This window comes from Choloepus didactylus, chromosome 10, assembly GCF_015220235.1.
Source record: "Choloepus didactylus isolate mChoDid1 chromosome 10, mChoDid1.pri, whole genome shotgun sequence".
In the NCBI taxonomy this organism is placed as follows: Eukaryota; Metazoa; Chordata; class Mammalia; order Pilosa; family Megalonychidae; genus Choloepus; species Choloepus didactylus.
The window spans coordinates 98,132,128-98,152,462 of record NC_051316.1 but is presented as its reverse complement, the minus strand read 5'-3'; the positions used below and the strand labels follow the sequence as shown (position 1 = coordinate 98,152,462).

The following is a 20,335-nucleotide window of genomic DNA, read 5'->3' as shown; positions in this document are numbered from 1 at the left end:
ACAATGTGGCTTACAAGGGGTGAAAGTGTGATTGTGAAAGCCTTGAGGATCACACTCCCTTTATCCAGTGTATGGATGGATGAGTAGAAAAATGGGGACAAAACTAAATGAAAAATAGGGTGGGATGGAGGGGGATGGTTGGGGTGTTCTTTTTTACTTTTATTTTTTATTTTTATTCTGATTCTTTCTGGTATAAGGAAAATGTTCAAAAATAGATTGGGGTGATGAATGTTGATTGTACACCATGGACGATTGTATGGTATGTGAATATACCTCAATAAAACTGAATTTTATTAAAAAAAAAAAAAAAAAAACCACTATGAGTGTCCAGCAATTATATACTGGGTGAAAAATAGCTGTACTAAAAAAGGTGAAATGATATGTGAAAATGTTTTATATTACTATGAAAACATAGACTTTAAAACTGTATAAATGCTTAGGAGTAGTGTTAAGTCTTCAAAGATTTGAATTTCTGAGAATCTAGAAGAAAATCCTTCTGCGTGGTTGTGTTAAAGTAGGATTGCAGGCCCCTCAGGCCAGTACCATGCGGCACAGTCTTGTGTTTCAGTGTTCCTGGTAGTGTTCTGCTGAGCATAACTACTGCTCTCCACTTGCTCCAGCCCGTTGGTTAAGGACTATACAAAAAAAAGAGATTGCCGTTGTGGAATAATTTTCTTATTATTCAGAAGAACGACCTGGGGAACACATCTTGAAGAATGCTCTCCCTTCTAAATCTTGGTGGATTTTTTGGGCAAGATAAGTTTTTGGCAGTTAAAAAAAATGAGTCATAATAATAGCAAAGTGGTCACTTTATAGGAAGTAGGTAATGGATGTTAAGAGACTTTATAGTTTTTCTCAGGGACCTGAAACCTGAATTTGGATAAAATTAAATAGAAAATATTTGTTTTTCAGCTTAAAAAAACACAAAGTTTTAAAGGCTAGACATTATCTTGTATCATCAATGAAAAATCATTTGCTAAACAGTGAATAAGAATATACAGAAGATGCTTTCCTACTTAAGAAAACATGCCTCCAATACCTTTACACAGTGAACCATAATGCCAAACTAGTGTATACAGAATAGATAAAACTGAAACTCCTGCAAGTGAAACCTACTATAACTGTCAATCAAAAGACTTCTTAAACCAAAATCCTGCCTCTCTCCCCTATGGGAACAAGCCATGGTTGCCTAGCCCTTATCTGTACCACGGCAGAAACAGTGCCTACATCCTATACCACTTTTAACATGTTTCAAGATCTGAAAGTTATAAAACTATTATAACAGTCTAGAATCCTTAATCTGGCCAACTCCTCCAATTTCATCTCTATTTCTTAAACATGAACTTCCAAATCTAGACAGCCTGATCAAATTCACTTTCCCACAAAACTTAACATGCTTTGCTCATCTTTCTCCTCTTCCCACTATCAAAATCAGATCCTTTCAAAACATGATCTTGGGCATGCACAATTTATAAATGCAGTCAGTCGTATTTCCTCTATGAATTAATGTTCAATTGCACCAGCATTTAACACAAATTAAAAGCACAAAGAACCATTTTCTCCATCAAAAGTCAGGCTGGCAAAGGAACAGTGCAACTGGCACACTCACTTGCACTGCTCCCCAACTCAAGAAAGTCTATTTGCTTTCTGGAACTCATGATCAGTCAGTTGCAAAATCCTCAACCTTACAGCAACCAAATGCTGGCTTCCTCTGTGGCCCTCTCAAGTGATGGATGTTTCCTCCACACTCCTTCTCTCTCTGTCCTGGAAGGGGCTAGGTGGCCTCTGTTACTAGTTGCCATTTCCAGACCATTCTCCCTCCTTACTCTCCAAAACCCAAGATTTCATCCTCAGTCACCAAGCTATACCCCCACTACTCTGCTCCGATGTAGTCTATTAATCCCAGGATTACTCCTCATTCCCTGATCCTGGTGCACACACTGTCACTCACTCTAATACTACTCCTACCACAGACTTATTTTTATTACTTACATAGATGACCCGTCCAAAGCCCTGAATGCTCAATTCCTCAGCCTCCTCCCCTCCAGTGATCTTGTCCTCTATCCAATTTCAGCTACTCACTCCCATGGTCATACCTTAAACTCTCCGATTACCAGTAACTGCAACCCTCTCCATTATCACAATTTCATGCTTCCCGATTTCCAATCATGACCTATTCTTCTCTTTCTAGTCCAACCCCTGTTGACTCCAACTCCAAACAGAAGGACATATGCTCTATCAATCTTTGCACCGTCCTTCATCCTCCTTGGGTCTACACAATCTTCCTTACCCAGCTTAAATTCTATTGTTAAAAATTGTTCCTTTACATACATTCTCAACCCCCTTATGTCTCTCTTACTTTGTCAACCACATTTGGCAAAGTCACAATCCTTGTTAAATCAAACTACCCACCTGCACCCTTACAGCTGACTGGGGCTGGAGAAAAATAGAAATCTGTGCTGACTAATCTCACTTTGTATTCATGACTGCTAACCTTAAGTGAGCTTCAATGCTACTCGGTAATTACACCACATTTTCCTTAATTCATTCACTCTCCCACTCTCCTCAGTGACTACTTCATACTTTCTCCTATCCCCTCAAATTTCCAAACCCTCCTCCTGAATCACCACTAATTACGTTATTTGCCACTTCATTGAAAAAACAAGCAATTAGAAGAGAACTCCTACAAGTCCCCTGCCACCACCTTTACCCACTTTTCTTCTCTGACCCATAGACTCTGCCTTACTCCTGTTACTATAAAAAACTGTCCATGACCCTTGCAAAGTCTCCCCCTCCACTCATGAAATAGGATACCATCTCCTCTTGCTGACTTAGAGAATGTTCCACCAATTTTCCCATTTTATTAATTTTACCTCTCCACTGGATCTTTACCATCAGCATACAAGCATGCTGTTATTTCTGCAAAAAAAAAAAAGTTCAAGCTCACCTCCTGATAAGCTACCACCCCTTCTTCCTCCTCATTATGGCTAAATACTTCAAAAATTTCTCTCCTCGCTGTGTCTCTCGAACCCATGCCCACACTTCTCTGAAACTACTCTTGTACCAGTGACCACCCTAATGACCTTCTTACTGCTAACATCAATTATCAGTTACCAATTATCATGTTAACACCAGGCCTCATCTTACTTAACCTCAAAGCTGCACTTGGACACCCTTAACTGCTTCTTCCTCCCTAAAAACACTTTCATATGGCTTCCAGAGTATCCCACTCTCCTGCCTCACTGGTTTCTCCTCAGGCTCCTTGCTGACTTCTCCCTATTGAAGGGCCCCAGAGCTCAGTCCTGGACCTTTTCACTTTTCTTTCTCCATGCCCTCCTTTGCTGGTCTCATTCATCTCATCCCATTGCTTCAAATACAAATATGCACTGTCAGCTTTAAATTCATTTGTCCAGTTCAGACTTCTCTCCCAAACTCTAGACTCATTTCTCTGTCTACTCAATGTCTCTACTTGGACATCAAACAGACATCTCAAATTTAACATGTCCAAAATTGAACACCTGATATTTCTCTCACATCTGAGATCCAATCTGTCAGCCAATCCTGTCAACTAAATCTTGAAAATATACTCAGAATCTGACCATTCTCTCCATCTCCACTGCTATCAACTTGGTTTAAACCACCATCATTTCCCTCCTGGATTACTACAAGAGCCTCCTAACAGGTTTCAGCTTCTGCCCCTGATCCTCTACAGTCTATTCTCAAACAGCAGTCAGAGTAATCCTGTTGAACTTAGGCCACGGCACTCCTATATGATTTCCTCCCTATCCCTTCACCAGCACCTCACTGACCTCATTTCCTACTACTCTCCCCTCATATAACACTATTCCAGCCACACTGGTCTTCTGGCTGCTCCTCAAACAGGCAAGCCATAAGTCCCACTTCATGGCCTTTGCCCTTGTTTACTCTGTCAGATAGATATGAAGGAATGAGCCATGTGACTATCAGGTTTTATTCACAAGTTAGTTTCCCAGTGTGGTCTTCCCTGACTACCTTGTTTAAAATTATAATTTCCCTATCCCCACCATTCTTTACTCTGTCTTCCTGTTATTTTTCTTCTTAGCACATTTCACTGTCCAACCCACATATATTTACTTATTTTGTTTATAGTCTGTTTTCCTCTACTAGAATGTATGCTTTATGAAAGCAGGGATTTTTGCCTGTTTTGTTTATTGCTGTATCCCCAGCAGCGGGAAGAGAGACTGACACATTAATACTGAATGAATGAATAAAGGAATAAAGAATACATTCAATACTCCTTTGGCAAATAATTTGGTAATATGTATTAAGAATGTTCACACTCAATACCTTATAATTCCACACCTCAGAATCTATCCCAAAGAAATAACCTGAAATAGAAGTAAATTTTTTACATTTGTTTCAAATATCATTTCTGAAACTAGAAGGGCAATGGATAAGCAAACTCAAATGACCCAATACTATACCATCCTTAAAATCAGGCTAAGTCTGTAATAACATGGGGAAATGCTAAATCATTGTGTTAAGTGAAGAATTAACTCAAAACAGAATATAAAAATTTATATCACTATGATAGCAATTTTTTTGTTAACATTTTTACACAAGACTACAAGGAAACCCATCAAAACTCTTAGCCATGAATCTTTCAGTTGTGGTGATTTTATTCCTTATTTTCTGAATTTTCCACATTATCTAAAACAAGGTCCATAATTTTTTTAAAAAAACCTTTCTAAAAAGAAATAATGCTCCTACACATAAATGGCCAAAAACAGCTTACAGTGTACCCATCCTTCTCTTAAGGAATCCAACCTGACTACTTCAGCCCACAAAGAGAGATTTCCTCCCTGAGTTTCTGCAATATTTAATATTTTGACAGTAACATATATTACTGAGCACCTGTTTGTGCACCTAATCGTTTACTTAGACTGTTACTTCTTTTGTCTAAATACTTGTCTCCCCAAATAAAATAAACAGCTCCCCCAAAACAGGATATACATCTCCTTACAATCTGTACTCTGCCCAAGGATAAAGGGACCACAGCATTCAAGTGCCAAGCATAGTGTAAGTCACCTTCCACAAATGCTACTGAATTGAATTCTATTCTGAATTATCCTTACTAAACTTCCAAGGGAAGATTAATTTAGGGGTACTTCTAGCTAAGTCTCCTCCAAAAGACTTCATGGCACGCCTATTCCACGTCACTCACAGTGACAGGCATATACCACAACATGACACTTAAGCCTCACAACTCTACAATCCTGGGGATAAGTATTGTTATCCCCAGAAGGCCTCAAGCAGTGAAATCACTTGCTCATGACCACACAGATGGTCAATGTAAAAGGCAGTTTTCAAACTCACATTGACTTAACTCTCAAACCTGTACTTATACAGCAGTAGTTTTCAAACTTTATTTAGCATTCCTCAGAATCACATAAAGAGCTTGATTCAGTTTCTGTTTAGGTTTGGGATAAGGCCCAAGAATCTGCATTTCTAACAAAACACATTCCCAAGTGATGTTAATGCTACTGGTCTGGGACACACTATTTGAGAACTACTGCTAAACAGACGATAAAAACTAGTCATAGGGATCCACTCAGCAAAGTTCCTTGAAAAAGGTTAAGACATCTTCAACTCTATCCTTCAAATTTCAACTCTGGTTCTCCATCTTTCAGTGAAAGTTCTCCGATTTTCCATCTCACTCTCCACTCTTCCTCCCCACCTCCCGCCCTCCACTGGCAGGTTAGATGCCCCTTCCATGTGGTCTTAAGAACTCTGTAGACTGGCTCATTCAACAACTATCACGACCTTCTTCTATAGGCCCTTAAAATTTAAGAAATTGGAAAGCTGAAAACTTCACTTCCCAAAGGTCTTTGTAACTAGCATATCAGATGTGATTTAGTTTCTGCCAATCAGATCCACCTGGTGAGACCTGAACTCAGAGCACAGGAAAGTGGGGAGCCAGTAAGCAACACAAAGAACCCATTTTTCTGATGCAGAACAAGCAGGCATGTATAATGCCTCTGGAGGCAACAACCTGGATGGAGACTTCCTGATCTCCAGATGGCAAAGATGGTGATATTCCAGGGCTGGCATTTGGGATGGCAGCTTCCCAATTCCCCCAGCTTCCTGACATTGCAGAGGCAGTAGCTCTCTTGGTGTGCTAGTTCTGCAGTGTTACTCCGAAAGTCATTCCTGGAGGCCCAGCTTAAAGACTATCTCCATTCTTCCCAATGATTCTGTAAGCACCTAATTCTCTGTATTCAATCCTTTTTCTGATAGAGTGGTTTCTAGTACACACCCTATGCATTCCTGTGGCCTAAAACTTACCATACTGGACTACCTTCTATTTACTTGTTGACCTCCCCTACCTAACTTTCTTGATGGTGGGATCATTTTTATTTATCTTCGTATCCTTTGTACTTAGAAAAATGTCTGGCTCATAGCATAATAAATTTAAATAACAGATTAACTAATAAATTTGTAGTAAGCTTTTGGACAATTACAATGCAATTATAACATTAAAAAGATTTGGGGTGGTCTTTCCTTAGACATCCCTGAAGATTGGGAAAGTGATTAAACTAGAGGAAGGGGTAGCAACAGACAAGATGGAATTTAACAAAGGATTATGAATACTGAATCTCTATATAATTTTCTTTTTCTTAGTTGCTGGGGTATAGGAACAGCTACAAGAAAAGAAGTGAAATAGCTAGAAGGAACTGTAACCCATAGTATTCTTTGAAATTTGCTCTATAGCTACTTGTCAAATTGTAATTTGAAAGTTAGCCTTTTTGTATATATATTTCACAATAAGAAAATAACTGAAACTATGGTATTGTAACTCATAACATTTTTGAAACTTCCTATAGAACTACTTGTTAAATCATACTTTGAAAGTCATTACCTTTTGCATATATGTTATATTTCACAATAAGGAAATAACCGAAACTGTGGAACTGTAACCCATAACATTCTTTGACATTTGCTAACTACTTGTTAAATTACACTTGGAAACTTATCACTTCTATGTGTGTGTGTGTGTATATATATATATGTTATATTCCACAATAAAAAATATGACTTTTAAAAAAAAGCTTACTACAAAGCTACAGTAAAAAAAAAAAAAAAAAAAACTGTCATGCATATTAAAAAGGGTTGGATTGGGAATCAGGAGATGTGGATTCTGCCACTATGTGACCTTAAATACATGGTTAAACTTGAATTCTCTCATATAGAAACATTCTTGACTAGATAAGTTTTCTCAACTCCCAAATTCTACCATTCTATGATCTAAAATCATTAGACAACTCATTGCTTTGGTAAAACATCCATCTCTATAAGCATCCTTTAAAGGAAAATGGCCCTGAGGATGTCTTCCCTGTGACCATCCACCCTACAGAGTTAACAAGACTCTCATGAGAGAGAAAACAATTTTAAAGTCCTTTCAATGAAGTAAAATTCTAAATTTAAGCAGCTGTGGCTACTTAACTATCCTTCAATTTATGCTTTTTGAATTAAGGATTTAGTAACTCTGAACACTGAAACACTTATTTCCCATGAAGAAGCAATTAACTCAATAATTGTCCTAAGCCAGTTCTACACATTTGATATAACAATGAGAATTTTAAAGACTTCTTTTGTCCTCTCTGCCTGGCTCCCTGACTTTTATTCTATGGTTTCACTTCATAATCTGGAGGAGTTTCCTCCCTCTTGACATTAATCCAAAACCTGCAATTTCCTAAAGGCCCAGCCTCCACTTCAGAAACCACTAAAACTTTGCATGAGATGACGGAAGGATGCTTGGCTTGGAGTAATTCTACCTTAAGAGATCTCTCTTCCTCATTCTGCATTTCCCCAACAGTCCCATAGACCTCGTCATGTATGTGCTTTCATGTTACAAAGCAACTCTTTCATCAATGGAATTCATCAGGGTTTCCCTATCTCTGGACCCTGCATCCATGCTGAATGGCAAGTGAGGGCAGGCTCAGTGGAGCTAGATGAGGCACCAAGGCTTGAGAAGCAGAGCACATGTGAAACAAACGTGGGGTATCAGGGGAGGCAAGGTAGGAGAGAAACAGAAGGCAGGGTGCACACAGTTAAAAAAAGAATGAAAAACCTCCCCAAAGCACCATGGTACCTAAAGCTAACCACTCTCACAATTTCATTGAATATTCTTCCGGCTGTTTTTCCAAGAATGAATAAACTGAGACTTTTGGAGAATTAGTCAGTGCCCTGTGACCGAGTGGCCGAGTGGCCCAGTGACCCTATGACTGAGAAGAGAAAACTGAAGAATTCTAGGGCTGATGCAGCTGGTAGGAAACTGGCAAGTCTAGCCCCCAAAAGAACCTCAGACTATGTCTCAAGGAGTTGGTGTGGAGTGATTACAGACTGGCTTTCAATACTGTTTCTTCTCCTTAGCTGTGTGACTGTGTGCTGGTTATTTAAAATTTTCTGGGCTTGGTTGCCTCGTCTGTATAATGGGAATTAAGATAGCATCTATTTGATAGGGTTACTATGGAGTATTAAATGAAATAACACATTTAAAGAAGTTGGAATAATGCCTGGCACATGGCAAGCTATCAGTATATTTTAGGCATTACCATCATCTTTAATATTATTTTCCATAATAGTGTGGCAAGAGAAAGAAAATGAGCATTGAAGTCAGTCCTGAATTGAAATCTTGATTCTGCCACTTAGCAGCCGTGTGATCCTGGACAAATTAGTTTTTCTGAGCCCCAGTGTCTTCATCTGCAAATTGGGCATAATAATGTCTGCCTCAAGATTTTCAAGATTAAGTAAAACCATGGACAAGAAGCACTTTGAACAGCAACCATCACCTAGTAGGTGCTTAATAAATGCTCTTTTTCTTCCCAAGGCCACCCATATATAGAAGGCATATAAAAACAATAAAGAGCTTCTAAGGTAATCAACTCATCAGTTCCAGTCTGTGATCTTCTGCTTACTCGGAATTGAGGTCTTTTCCAAGGCTCTATTTCTGAGCTGTACTAAGATCCTGAACCCCCCCCCAATCAGCCATGCTGTATTGTTGCCCCCCTTCCTTTGTAAGTGACATGACTGGTTTTTGCATTTGTCTTTTTATCCTAGACTGTCCTTGCCCTCAATTGCTGGCACTTTCCAAGAAGGTTCACTCTTGAGGACCAGTTATGTGAGATTGTCAAACTACCCTGACACTAGTTTCCTTCCAAAGTAAAAAAAACAAGTCCAGTGAACAGCGGGTCCATTCACTGCAAGATTATTTATTGGATAGCCACTACAAGTAATAATGCATTAAACATTGAGAGGGCATCAAGAGACATGCACAATGGTCTCTGCCTTGTAAGGCACAAGAAACACACTCTTGGAATTGCTCAGGAACCACAGAAACAAGGACAGTTTTGAAAGGAAGGATGAGCAAGTAGATGAAGGACACCTAATCAAATGAGATGAGAAAGACAGTAGCCTCTGCTAAAGAACTGTCCCCTCTCAAACACCAACATACTCTGGAGTTATCTAGGGAGCCAACATTTCAACTTGAACTGGAAAAATCCTTTCACCCTTCTTGCTTGAAGCCTTGACTAGACCAATGCTAAGCAATCAACACAGCCTTTCTGGCCTCTCGCAGCCTCCAAAGTTGAAGGCACTTCCCCAGCAGTTGGGACACCAGGCCCCCAACTTTCCCACCCTTAAATATGGCAAAACAGGGATGCAAGCGGGTGCTAACCCTTTACAAGCCCTTAACTCCTATCTTTCCCTGCCCCTCATCAGATTAGCAAAGGTTAAAACAGTGGAGTTTGAAGAATCTAGGAAACAAGCACTCTCATATACATCACAAATAAGACTGTGGTTAGATAGAAAGCAATTTGGTATAATTTTTCTGCAGCACAAATAGAATCAATTTTAAATGCCCATGGCTTTAAATCCATCAATTTTATTTCTAGGAAAGCATCTACAGAACTCATGGAGGTCACTGTCTTCTACCAAGAGGTTCATTGCAATAGTTAGTTACAACAATGAAAAGATGAAACCACCTAATTACCAATTAACAGAGCAATGGCTAAATAAATTAGGGTAAAAGCCTTGCAATAGAATATTACAATCATTAAGAGTGACTAGAAAAATTTGACATTATCTAATAAAGCTAAACATACAACTATCCTACGACCCAACAATTACACTCCGAGGTATACAACAAAGAGAAACAAGTGAATATGTTTGCCAAAAGACATATACAGGAATATTCACAATAGCTTTATTCACAATGATAAAACAAAAATGTTGCTCAACAGAAGGATGAATAAATCATGGTATGTTCATTCAGTGGAATACTACACAGCAATTAGGAAGAATGAACTACTACTACATACAACAAAGTGAATGAATCTCACAGGCATATTTTTGAATGAAAGAAACTATATGATCTCACTTGGACAAATTCTGGAACAGGTAAAAATAATATATGGTGAGAACAATCAAAACAGTAATTGTCTGTTGCGGCTGGGGAGAAAGGAAGATACTGACAGGGAGAGAGCACAGTGGAGTTTTCTGAGGTGCCACAAATCATTTTAATATGAGTAGGAGTTACACAAGTGTACACATTCATCAAACTGTATATTGCAGATTTGTGGAACTGACTCTACTAAACCATAATACATTTCTTAAAATGATAAAGTGATTGAAAACTACAAATGACATGAAAAGGTGTCCTTTTCAATAAATTTTAATTGAACTTCTAAAATGCTTTTGTATATTGAGGATTATACAGCTTTAACAACTATTAACTTTTTTTACACTTGATGGAGGTATATTTTGCATATCACTTAATTCACCCATTTCAAGTGTACAACTCAATAATTTTTAGTAAATTTCCAATTTGGATGCCTATTATTTCTTTTTATTGCCTAACTGTTCTGGCTAGAATTTCTAGTACAATGTTGAATAAGAGTGGTGACTGGGCATCCTTGTTGTGTTCCTGATCTTAGAGGGAAAGCTTTTAGTCTTTCACGATTGAGGATGATGTTAGCAGTGTTTTTTTTCATATATGCTCTTCACCATCCTGAGGAAGTTTCCTACTATTTCTGTTTTTCAAAGGTTTTTTTTTTTTTAATTTTTTTTTTATTTTGAAATAAATTCAAAGTTATAGGAACAGTTGCAAAAACCAATACTAACCCCATACACAGAATTCCATCATACCCTGACCCCACCCCCACCCCCCCACCCCCGGCTAGCTCAATCCACCAACTTTAACATGCTGTCACATCACTATTTCATTCCCTCCCTCCCTCCCTATCATCCATCATCTTTTGCTCTGTCTTCTGAACATATAAGAGCTAGCTGCACACATCCTTGAACAAACACTATAATTCATGCATACACTTCCCATGACCAAGAACATTCTTTTATGCAATCCCATTAAGCGCAACTAAGAAGTACAAGAGATTCAACAATGATACAAAGCTTACGTTCTATATTTCCTTTTCCTTATGTCTCAACTGTGTCCCTTTGAGCCACTTGTCCTCCATCCTCCAATCCCATCCAAGTTCATCCTTGGCATTCAATTGCCATCTATTTAGACTTTTTTTTTTTTTTCCAGTTGTGGAAACATATATACAGCCTAACTCTTCCCATTCCACCCCCTCCCTAGCCTTCCAGTAGTGGGATTAATCACATTTAGAATGTCATAATGCTCTTTCCCACCATCCATTACTAGAAATTTCCCTTCACCTCAAACAGCAACCCTACACTCATTTCTTAACTCCCCATTGCCCCTTCCCCCATTTCTCTGAACCCATACTCTACTTTTCATCTCTATGGTTATATTCTCTGATAATTTCTTTCAATTTACTGTGGGGCTTAAAATTAACCTCTTAAATCCATAACAATCTTGTTTTTCTTTGATACCACCTTCACTTCAATAGGACACATAAACTATGTTCCTATACTCCTCCATTCCCCCGCCTTTATATAGGTGTCTAAAATTACATATTTTATATTGAGTTCAAAACCACTGATTTGTCATTAGAGTTTGTGTATTATGTATCATGTAGGAAGTAAATACTGGAGTTACAGTTCAAAAATTATTGGCTTCTCTCACTGATAGGAACTAATTATAATATGTAAACTCATAGACACGAAATATAAGGCACCAAGATACAGGACGTGGCTTAAGAATGGGGAGTGGTTGCTTAGTATGAGCAGAATGTTCAACTAGGACGAACTTAAATGTTTGGAAATAAACAGAGGTGTAGGTAGCAAGATGTGAGAATAACTAACAGTGCTGAACGGCATGTCAATGAGGTGGAAACGGAAAGCTCAGAGTCACATATGTCACCAGAAGGAAAGTTGGAGGTCAAAAGATGGAAATGTATAAAACTGAATCCTATGGTGGGCAATGTCCATGATCAACTGTACAAATACTAGAAATCACTTCCATGAACCAGAACAAATGTATGACAATACAATTAGAAGTTAATAATAGAGGGGCATATAGTGAAGAACTATATACCTATTACAAACTATATACTACAGTTAGTAGTATTTCAACATTTTTTCATAAAAAGTAACAAATGTACTATACCAACACTATGAGTCAACAATTGAGGGGGGTTGGTTAGGGATAGGGGAGGATTCAAGTTTCCTTTTCTTTTTTTCTTTTTTCATCTTTCACTTTATTTCTTGTCTGGAGTAATGAAAAGTTTCTAAAAATTGAACAAAAATTAAGTGTGATGGATGCACAGCTGTATGAGGGTACCCAAGGGCAAGTGATTGTACACTTTGGATCTTTGGATAATTGTATGGTATCTGAACAATCTCAATAAAAATGAAAAAAAAATTACTGACTTCTATTTGTATTCCATTGTGGTTGGAGAATGTGTTTTGAGTATATTCAATTTTTTTTTTTTTTTTTTTAATTTCTTGAGGCTTGTTTTATGTCCCAGCTTATGGTCCCTTCTGGAGAAAGATCGTGATCACTAGAGAAAAATGAGTGTCCTGGTGATGTGGGATGTAAGGTACTATATATGTCTGTTAAAATTCTCTACACCTCTTTCTCCTTTGTTTTTCCGTTGGTAGGGCTCCCTTTACAATCTGAAGTAGGGCCGGTCTTTTATTGGTAAACTCTCTCAGCATTTGTTTGTCTGTGAAAAATTGAAGCTCTCCCTCAAATTTGAAGGAGAGTTTTGCTGGATAAAGTATTCGCGGTTGGAAATTTTTCTCAGAATTTTAAATATCTCATGCCACTGCCTTCTCGCCTCCATGGTGGCTGCTGAGTACTCACAACTTAGTCCTATGTTGTTTCCTTTGCATGTGGTGAATTGCTTTTCTCTTGCTGCTTTCAGAACTTGCTCCTTCTCTTCAGTATTTGACAGTCTGATCTGAATATGTCTCGGGGTGGGTTTATTTGGATTTATTCTATTTGGAGTTCGCTGGGCATTTATGCTGTGTGCATTTATATTGTGTATAAGGTTGGGGAAGTTTTTCCCAACAATTTCTTTGAATACTCTTTCTAGACCTTTACCCTCTCTTCCCCTTCTGGGACACCAATGAGTCTTAAGTTTGGACGTTTTATTTTATCTATCGTATCCCTGAGATCCATTTCAATTTTTTCGATTTTTTTCTCCATTCTTTCTTTTGTTCTTTCATTTTCTGTTCTGTGAACTTCTAGGACATTGAGCGGTTGTTCAACTTCCTCTAGTCTTGTATTGTGAATATCCAGAGTCTTTTTAATTTGGCCATCAGTTTCTTTTATTTCCATAAGATCTTCTATTTTTTATTTACTCTTGCAATGTCTTCTTTATGCTCTTCTAGGGTCTTCTTTATGTCACTTATATCCTGGGCCATGGTCTTCTTTATGTCCTTTAAATCCTTTGCCATGTTTTCATTCCTCAATTGTAGTTCTTTGGTTAACTTTGCCAGGTACTGCGTCTCTTCAGATATCTTGATTTGTGTGTATGGAGTTGGATTCTCCATATCGTCTGGTTTTATCATATGCATTAAGATTTTCTGTTGTTTTTGGTCTCTTGGCATTTGCTTTGCTTGACAGGGTTCTTCTGAGTTGTGAAAAAAAAATACCAATCTAATTTTTCAGAAACACAGTTTGGTGGCATACACTTTCTCTAACTAACCAGCAGATGGCGTCTGTGAGTCACCTATACCCCTCAAGTCAGTTCTCCACCTTGTCCCCGCAGTGTGTAGGGAAATGATTCTTGTGGGGTTCAGTTGGAGAACTCAGTTTGGGTGTGTTGCTGGAGCCGTCCGCCCTGAATGTGGGGAGTGTGTATGGATGGCCAGGGAGGAAGGACAGTTCTAATATTCAAACACCCAGGTTCCCGGAGATTCAAGGCCACCTCAAGAGTCTAAGCATTCATTTCAGTTCAGCCCCAGACCCTCTCTCTTGCTGTCCCACAAACCACCAGACTTGGCGTAGTGTCCCTGGGTTCTCCAAGTGGGTCCCCCCTCCCAGCCGCGATCTTCTAGGACCTCTGCCGAGGAAATGCCGTGCTACGTCACCAGTGCGCGCCATCCCTTAAGGGAAGCCCCGGGCTGCCGGGCCATGCCGGGGCGCTCTCAGCCTGATGCACAGATGGCCAAATGGGGCGTCTCAAACCCCCCCTCTTCGGACAGTTCCTCCTTCCCAGCTCTGGGACAACTGGCGGGGCTCTGGGCTGTGGGCATGGCCCCGGGCAGGAGTTTATCCAGCCCTCTAGGGAGCCAGCTGCGAGCTGCAGGGTTTCTTCCTGGTTCCGGCTCTCCCCTCCATTCCCCCAGCCCCGAGGGTATCTGCAGCGGGCTATCTTCCAGGCCAGATACCAACAGGCCGGCCCAGCCCCCTCTTTCTGTGTTTTACTGCGTGGTTCCCACTATCGTAACTGCAGCCGCTCCTGGGTTTTTCCCTTTTTTTTTTTTTTAAAGAGCCCGTCAGTCTCCAAACACCAAACCCTGGCTTCCCCAGACCGCCGCATGGCTGCAGGTATTCCAGCCAGCTTACTCACTTGTTTCTCAAAGGTTTTTATCAAGAAACGATGCTGGATTTTGTCATATGCCTTTTCTGTATCAATTGAGATGATTGCGTGGTGTTTACCCTTCGTTTTGTGAATGTGGTGTTGAGCATTAACAGATTTTCTTTGTTGAACCACACTTGCATACCCGGGATAAATTCCACCTTGATTGTGGTGTTTCTAAAGCACTTTTAACATGCTGTTGGATTAGACTTCCTAGTATTTTTTGAGGATTTTTGCATCTATATATTTTTTAATAATTCAATTTTATTGAGATATATTCACATACCATACAGTCATACAAAGCATACAATCAATTGCTCACAGTACCACCGTATAGTTGTGCATCCATCACCAAAATTAATTTTTGAATATTTTCATTACCACACACACAAAATTAATAAGAATAAAAATTAAAGTGAAAAAGAACAATTAAAGTAATAAAGATCACTGGGTGTTTTTTTTTTTTTTTGCCCTCGTTTTTCTACTCATCCATCCATACACTGGACAAAGGGGAGTGTGATCCACATGGCTTTCCCAATCACACTGTCACCCCTCATAAGCTACATTTTTATACAATCGTCTTCAAGGTTCAAGGGTTCTGGGTTGCAGTTAGATAGCTTCAGGTATTTACTGCTAGCTATTCCAATTCATTAGAACCTAAAAAGGGTTATCTATATTATGCATAAGAGTACCCACCAGAGTGACCTCTCAGCTCCTTTTAGAATCTCTCAGCCACTGAAACTTATTTCATTTCATTTCACATCCCCCTTTTGGTTAAGAAGATGTCCTCCATCCCACGAAGCCGGGTCCAGATTCCTCCCTGGGAGTCATATTCCACATTGTTGCATCTATATTTATAAAAGAAATTAGTCGCAATTTTCTTTCCTTGTAGTATCTTTATCTGGCTTAGGTATTGGGGTGATGTTGGCTTCAAATAATGAGTTAGGTAGTGCTCCCTCCTCTTCAGTTTTTTGGAAGAGTTGGAGCAGGATTGTTATGAATTCTCTTGGAATGTTTGGTAGAATTCACCTGTGACAACACCTGCTTCTGGGCTATTTTGTTAGAAGGTTTTAAATGACTGATTCAATCACTCTAGTTGTAATTGGTCTGTTGTGGTCTTCTATTTCTTCTAGACTCAATGTAGGTTGTTTCTGTGTTTCTAGGCATTTGTCCATTTCATCTAGGTTGTCTTTCAGTTGTTGGCTTTCAGTTGTTCATAGTATCCTCTTATGATCTTTTTATTTCTGTGGGGTCACAGTAATGTCTCCCCTCTCATTTCTAACTTTATTTATTTGCATCCTCTCTCTTTTTTTTGTCAGTCTAGCTAACAAATTTTGTTGATCTTCTCAAAGAACCAACTTTTAATTTTGTTAATTCTCTGTTTTTTTAATTCTTAATTTCATTTATTTTTGCTCTAATCTTTGTTTTTTCTTTTCTTCTGCTTGCTTTGGGATTAGTTTTCTGTTCTTTTTCCAGGTGTGCAGTTAGATCTTTGATTTTACCTCTTTCTTCTTTTTTAACGAAAGCTTTCAGGGCTATAGATTTCCCTCTCAGTACTGTCTTCACTGCATCCCATAAGTTTTGGTATGTTGTGCTGTCATTTTAATTCATCTCAAGATAATTACTCATTTCCCTTGTGATTTCTTCTTTGACTCAGTGATTGTTTAAGAGTGTGTTATTTAACTTCCAAATATTTGAGGATGTTCCAGTTCTCTGCCTGTTATTGATTTCCAGCTTCATTCTATTATGGTTGGAGAAGAGCTTTTTATACTTTCAATCTTTTTAAATTTATTGACACTTGTTTTGTGACCCAACATATGGTCTATTCTGGAGAACAATCCATGTACACTTGAGAAGAATGTATATCCTGCTGTTTTGGGGTATAATGTTCTATATGTATCTGTTAGTTCTAGTTCATTCATCACATAATTCAAGTTCTCTCTTTCCTTATTGATCTGTCTAGATGTTCTATCTATTGATGAGAGTGGTGTACTGAAGTCTCCAACTATTATTTGTAGAGGTGTCTATTTTTCCCTTAAGTTTTGACAGTTTGCCTCATGTATTTTGGGACTCTATAGTTAGATGCATAAATATATATGATTGTTATTTTTTCTTAGTGGATTGACCCTTTTTATATATAGTTCCTTCTTTGTCTCTTGTAACATCTTCTGATTTGAGGTCTATTTTGTCTGATATAAGTATTGCTACCCCAGCTCTCTTTGGGTTACTATTCGCATGGATTATCTTTAACCAACATTTCACAGTCAACCTATCTGTGTCTTTGGGTCTAAGGTGAGTCTCTTGTAAACAACAAATAGTTGGACTGAGCTTTTTCATCCTTTCTGCCAACCTGTATCTTCTGATTGGGGAGTTTAATCCATTAACATCAGTGTTATCACTACAAAGGCAGTATTTCCTTCAGCCATTTCGTCCTATGGTTTTTATGTCATATCTTTTTTGTCTCTTTTCCTTGATAGAGGGAGGAGCCTCCTTTTCTATACAGTCGATCTTTCGTGATGTATTTGATCCCTTTCTCATTTCTGTTTCTGTATACTTTTCATACACTTCTATGTGGTTACCCTGTGGTTTGTATTACAAAACCTACATTTATAAACTATTAATTTGGAAAGATACCAACTTAACTTCAATAACATACACATTCTCTGCTCCCAAATCCCTCTGTTTCCCCTCTGTATGTTTTTTGGTGTGTCCACTATCAGGAAATACTATCTTTTGTCATTCAATTGTATTCAGGCTCTTACAAGAATTAAAGAGTAGAGTTATATATTGAGGATACAGTACTACTGGGTTTTGCATTTACCCATTCAGTTGCCTTTACTGAAGATTTTTACGTCTTCACACTGCTCCAAGCCACTCTTTACCTTTCCTTTCAACCTGAAGAACACCCTTTAGTAATTCTTATGGGGCAAGTCTTACGGTGATGAACTCTCTCAGTTTCTGTTAATCTGTGAATGTTCTAGCCTCCATGGTTTCTGATGAGAAATCGACAGTCTTATAGAGGATCCCTTGTATGTAATGGATTGCTTTTCTCTTGCTGCTTTCAGAATTATTTTTATCTCTGGCATTTGACATTCTGATTAGTACGTGTATCAGAATATGTCTACTAAGATTTATTCTACTTGGAGTACATTGAGCTTCTTGGACATGCATATTTATATCTTTCAAAAGAGCTGGGATAATATTTCAAAGATGGCGGAGTGGTGAGGTGCAGAATTTCGTCTCTCCCCTAGATCAGCTGGCAATTACCAAGGACTATATAAAACAGTGTTTTCGGGGTCTCCAGTAACCAGTCACACATCGGACGCAAGTTTGGAATTGGAGGAAAAGCTGAGATCGCAGCGAACATTGCTGACCAAGGAATCTACCTGGAGATGCCCCAAAGAGGAGAGGGGAGAAGAGAATAGTGCCCCTGAGAGACAACTGGAGTTCTGAGAATTGGGAGAGTGGAGGGAAGTCCAGCTCAACTGGCAGTCCTCCTTTTGGGAACTCAGACCCCAGGGGCTGGAATTCAGATTCTGGCTTCAGTCAGCCACGCCGCCGACAGGATCAGAGTCACCAGAAGAACTAAACTCTCCATACCTCCTTACACTGGTGAGGGAGCTGCGGGCTGGCAAGCGCCACCTGCTGGACAGGAGAGGAAAAGCACCAATTCTAAAGGCCTCATAGGAGGGTCTCATTCTCAGGACAACTCCATTCCCTCCCAATGAGACCTGGGCCTCACTACACTGGGAAAATCTGACTAGGGTCGACCATATCTGAGGAAACCCACTCACAAAAAGGTTACATAGAGGCAGAGCAAGAAACGGAAAAAACAAGAGTGGAAAAATTCTGATCAACTAAATAGAACCTAAGTTAGAGGTCTAGAATAAGTTGAACTGAATAACAGAGGCCAGAGAACAAAGCCAACCAACAAGAAAACCCCTAGGTAAAAGACAGAAAACAAGCTCCAAAATAAATTAATCAAGAAAATCAGATGCCTAGACACTTAAGATAACAAGCCATATCAGGAAACAAGAAAATATGGACCAGCCAAAGGAACAAACTAATAGCTCAGCTGAGATACAGGAGTTGAGGCAACTAACGCTAAATAAATTCAATGAAATGAAGGAAGATATAGCAAAAGAGCTGAAGGATATAAAGTCGACACTGGATGACCATAAAGAATTCATAAACTTAAAAAAACAAATGGCAGAACTCATGGAATGAAGGCCACAATTGAGGAGATGAAAAACACAATGGATACCTTTGTCTGTTTGATATCCATATCCAAAAGAATGAAAGAGGACCCCTACCTCAACCCCTACACAAAAATTAACTCAAAATGCACCAAAGATCTCAATATAAACGAAAGTACCATAAAACTCCTAGAAGATAATGTAGGAAAACATCTTCAAGAACTTGTATTAGGCGGCCACTTCCTAGACTTTACACCCAAAGCACAAGCAACAAAAGAGAAAATAGATAAATGGGAACTCCTCAAGCTTAGGAAGTTTCTGCACCTCAAAGGAATTTCTCAAAAAGGTAAAGAGGCAGCCAACTCAATGGGAAAAAATTTTTGGAAACCATGTATCTGACAAAAGACTGATATCTTGCATATATAAAGAAATCCTACAACTCAATGACAATAGTACAGTCGGCCCAATTATAAAGTGGGCAAAAGATATGAAAAGACAGTTCTCTGAAGAGGAAATACAAATGGCCAAGAAACACATGAAAAAATGTTCAGCTTCACTAGCTATTAGAGAGATGCAAATTAAGACCACAATGAGATACCATCTAACACCGGTTAGAATGGCTGCCACTAAACAAACAGGAAACTACAAATGCTGGAGGGGATGTGGAGAAATTGGAACTCTTATTCACTGTTGGTGGGACTGTATAATGGTTCAGCCACTCTGGAAGTCAGTCTGGCGGTTCCTTAGAAAACTAGATATAGAGTTACCATTCGATCCAGCGATTGCACTTCTCGGTATATACCCGGAAGTTCGGAAAGCAGTGACATGAACAGATATCTGCACGCCAATGTTCATAGCACCATTATTCACAATTGCCAAGAGATGGAAACAACCCAAATGTCCTTCAACAGATGAGTGGATAAATAAAATGTGGTATATACACACGATGGAATACTATGCGGCAGTAAGAAGGAACGATCTCGTGAAACATATGACAACATGGATGAACCTTGAAGACATAATGCTGAGCGAAATAAGCCAGGCACAAAAAGAGAAATATTATATGCTACCACTAATGTGAACTTTGAAAAATGTAAAACAAATGGCTTATAATGTAGAATGTAGGGGAACTAGCAATAGAGATCAATT

General features: G+C 38.9%; 1 protein-coding gene across 5 annotated transcripts in view; it reads right to left on the bottom strand.

The window, feature by feature from the left end:
- Positions 1 to 20,335, bottom strand: part of DENND1A (DENN domain containing 1A) — a 669,505-nt gene that overhangs the window by 462,689 nt on the left and 186,481 nt on the right. The window lies entirely within an intron of this gene.